The following is a 4,595-nucleotide window of genomic DNA, read 5'->3' on the forward strand; positions in this document are numbered from 1 at the left end:
TCATTCCATCTTTTTAGTATTATAAAAAAAATAACCCAATGAAAATTGTCCAACCTCTCTGGAAAGCAATATGTCGCTTCCTCAGAAGGTTGGAAATAGAAATACCTTATGATCCAGCAATTCCTCTATTTGGTATTTACCCAAAAGAAATATGAGCCATAACACTAGTATATATATGCACACCAATGTTCATAACAGCACTATTTATGATAGCTAAAAGATGGAGACAGCCTAAGTGCCCATCAGCTGAAGAATGGATAAACAAACTGATACATACACACAATGGAATATTATTGTATCTTGAAAAATAACAAGGAAGCTACATGCCACTACCTAACATGGATGAGCCTCGAGGACATTATGTTGAGTGAAATTAGTCATTTAGAAAAGGAGAAATACTGCATAGGACCACTACTGTAAAAGACTGAAAAAGAAACCATTCTAAAGAGGGTGGGGGAATCTGGACTCTGCTGGTTACTGGATTGTGGGAAGTGGGGCAAGGGGAGGTAGGGGAAGGTAGAGCACAGGGCAGGAAATAGACACAGGATAGTTTGTGTGCTAGAGAGGAGGGTAGTACACAAGAAGGGGGAGGGGAATGACAGAAGAAACTGAAGGGGAAAACAATTAGGCAGGTTTGCATTGGCTACATGGGACAGAGGTAAATAATGATGCATGTACAACCTTGGAACAACAGGGCTCTGGGAGGCATGGTTGGAATGGGCAAAAGGGTAGAAATAAGTGCTTAGCTGTCTGTTGAATCTTGGTTTCTCTGGCATACCAATATAAAATAGACACCGGAGTTGGAGAGACAGAATAGTTAGAATTATCATCATAGAAAGCTTGTAAGTCTGTCTTCTGCCTATAACTGATTGGAAGCCTTAAAATGAGGTAACCTCATTTTAGGAATGGAATTGGAATACCTAAAACATGTCTAATGAAGGAGGCTTCCAGGGGATCCTCTGCATTACATAAGACCATAAGTGGAATCCTGAACCACATCCAGAATCTTCTGAGGTGGGAAATTTCCACTTGAAAGGACAGGCAGATCAGCCTGGAGTGGCTAGAAGAACAGAAGATACTTCTTGAAAGAAAGACTGACAGGAAAACACAAAACAATAACAGCAGTCCGACTGATTACTACAAGAACAAGCAATTTTCTCACACAGGGGACATCAAGGCAAATGGTCGGGTCCCCTCAGGACAAATTCCTTTCCAAGACTAAAACTCAATACATGCTCTGATTGGTGACCATGTTGGTCACCGATAAGGGGAAGTGAGGGAAAAACAGCAATGAAGCTGCAAGCTAAGCCCTGCAATGTTCAACAGACTCTTGGGAACCCGGGTGGAGACCCGGTCTGCCAGCAGTGTGGCAAAACCTGTGGATTTTGGGGCCCAGAGTCAGTGACACAGAGGACTAGAGTGGAGTGTGAAGCATCCGTCTGATAAGAGAGGGCATTAGCATAAGAACAGCCACACTTGCAGATAATACCCACTTGACCTGGCTTCAATGACTGGATGATCAGAGTAAGCTTGAGAAGAAAGAAGAGGAAAAAAAGAGTAATCTGATACAATTTGAAGAACTTGACCTACCCCTATAGATGCAGTAACTCAAAAGAAAACAAATCTTTACAGCAAGGATCTTTTCCACCTGTTCCATAAACAGAGTAGACAGGGATGGGCAACTTTGACTTTGGCTACCCTAAATGAGGGGGCTACAATGGCAAGAAGTGACTGGCTTACAAGCTTTCAAGAAGGATCCTAGATCCAAAGGGCGTGGAGGAAGGTACAATCTCCACTGAGTAGTATCCAATCTGTCTAGATGGGGTTGATGACAGGAGATGTTGATAAGTCTCTTGTGATACAATAGTGAATAATTGTTATCAGTACTGACTGTGAGGGTTAGAAATGTGAAGGTTGAAGTTTTGTAGCAAAAGGAGGGGAGTGATTGACTTTGCAGTCTAGATGAGGAGGTCCCTGAGACCATCAAGGGAGAAGAGCAGTGAGCAGGACCGTACCCAAAGAAGTGGTGACACGAGAAATGGAGGCACAGATGATGGCATGGAGAGATGGAGCAGCTGGGGACTTTAGACCCAGAGAGGGAGAGGGGATATGTCCTGACCACCCTGGGGCAGGCTTTCAGGGTATACTATTTGGTTGGTTGTTGATGCATGGAAGCGATTGTAACCATGGCAGTGAAACAATATACAATAAGATGAATGTAAAGCTAGTGTTCTCCCAAGTAAACTATCACATAATTCACAATAAAACATTTTAAAAAATACTGCAATGATGGATGTGCAGATTTGTTTTCTGCTCTTATTTCTCTAGCATATATACCAAGGAGAGAAATGGCTGGGTCCTAAGGTATTTCGTTTTGTACTTTTTGAGGAAATATACTGTTTTTTTGCTTTGACTCTGTTGGCCATTGCAGTGACAAAATTCACCTTGTCCTTATTGATTAAGTGCTGTGATTGGCCTCTCTGATCACAGGATTCAATCAGGCCTATTGCACTTATGTGTCTTAAAACAATTAGTATATTTCCTTTTGTCCAAACTGATTTACAGAGAATAGCAATCAGAGCCATATCCAAAGATTCTGCGATTACCTTCACAAATTTCTTCCTCACCTTCATCTTAAAAGGTGTGTTATCTGGGCAATCCATGTGTGGTATAAACTATGAATGTCCACACCAGATGTATCATCTAGGGGTGTAACCTGAACAATAGACTCTGTGCCAATTTCCATAAGGCTTAACATACCTTCAATAGTATACAAAGGCAGGTCTGGTACTTCAACTGGATTTAGTGCATTTCCAAATACAGATCCTTCCTCTTTGCTTAAAACTTTAGTATTCAAATCACCTGTAATCCTGATTGCATATTTTATCAATTTCATACTGAAGAAGTTGATAGAACTCTTAAGTTTCATCATTACTGATTTTAGTGGCTGGTGTGTAAAGTTGAATAAAAGTGGTAGTATTGATGGACTCAAGTGTGGTAGTGGTAGTGAGATTGGCCCAGGATCGGATATTGTTTCATTCTGCTGTGCATGGCATTGTTATGAGTCAGCTCCAACTCGATGGCACTGGACAGCAACAACAACAAAGATTTACAGGCTCGGAAACCCTGGTAGAGTAACTATGAGTCTGAAGTGATTTCACAGTATATAGCATCGCTATGAATTCAAACAGAATCGATGACACTAAACAACAACAATATTCTTATCAATCAGCATATATTAAGAAAAAATGCCCAAAGATGCCTGATGTGAGGTTCTTCAACTTTTTTCACAAGCAATATTCATCCTAGTTATAACAATGTCAGGTAATAAAGCATACAGGGTCCCTATAATCTTATCTTTATTATTCGCACATCAAAATGGAGTCCATGATGAGCTCCTCTGGTGCCTGTGTGTCTAGGTGGCTACACTGAGTCAGAAGTCCTAAATATTACTAAAGAATTCTCCTCCATGGCTAGACAGATGGTGGCAGTGATCCCCTGTCTTCTTGCACTTTTGAACTTACAAATTAAATCTGTCCTTTTACTCTTCCTAAAGAGCCTGTCTGAGAGCTTCTTGGTCTCAGGTTTTCTGCATGCTGAGAATGCAGGTTGTGTCTGACAATTTGCAGAAAGAGGCAATCTTGTGATCTGATATAAAGAAAACCACACCCAGGACAAAAATGGATATAATCTAATTGTCTCCATTATGATATAAAAAATGAGCAGTCAATCAGTTCATGGGAGCGTCGTCTGCATTCGCTCTCTATATATGGGCAGTCAAGCAACGTTTAGTGCCTCTTTAGACACTCTGGCTCCGGTATCCAGCTTGTCACAGTCTTACATCAGGTTCCGTGGCTTCCCTTCTGACCTGCCCATCTTGGAGTTCTCAGACTTCACAGCCTGTGAGCCAATTGACTACTCTCTGACCTGCTCATCTTGGCTTCATCAGTCCTGTAAGCTACCTGACCAAGGACAAACTTGCAGCCTGATGTATACCTAACCTGGGACTTGTCAGCCTCTATACCTTGTGTGATGCTGCAGAATAACGCACTCGACGGCAAGGCCTATATGAACATTAAGGGCACTGATTCAAATACAACAGCAGCTCCTCTGAAATCCTAGACGGGATCTCTACAAGTCGTATCTGAGTGAAGGCAATGCATGAGTCATTTCCTTAAGGTAAATCTCTTTTTATATGTATAACTGGAGTCCTGGTGGGTTGCTGTAGGATAAGCACTGGACTACTTACCTCAAGTTCAGAGGTTCAAACCTACTAGTTACTCCTTGCAAATCATACACAGCATCGCTATGAGTTTGACCACCTCGACAACACTTAACAGCAACAGGTCATTATCACTAATGACTACTGTCTAATACTGCTTTCTTGAGCAAATCATCACCAGTGAACATTTTATTTGTATATATTTTTTGTTAAGTGCCATTGAGTCTGTTCCAAATGGTAGAGACCCTGTAGAGGGTTTCTTAGGAAGGGATGGTGGGTTGGGACCTCTGACCTGGTGGATCAAACTGACCTTGCAATCCAGAGCATTATCCTGCAATGTTACACCAGGACCATGGTGGTAGTGGCGTTTTGC

This window comes from Chrysochloris asiatica, unplaced genomic scaffold (genome assembly GCF_000296735.1).
Source record: "Chrysochloris asiatica unplaced genomic scaffold, ChrAsi1.0 scaffold00169, whole genome shotgun sequence".
In the NCBI taxonomy this organism is placed as follows: Eukaryota; Metazoa; Chordata; class Mammalia; order Afrosoricida; family Chrysochloridae; genus Chrysochloris; species Chrysochloris asiatica.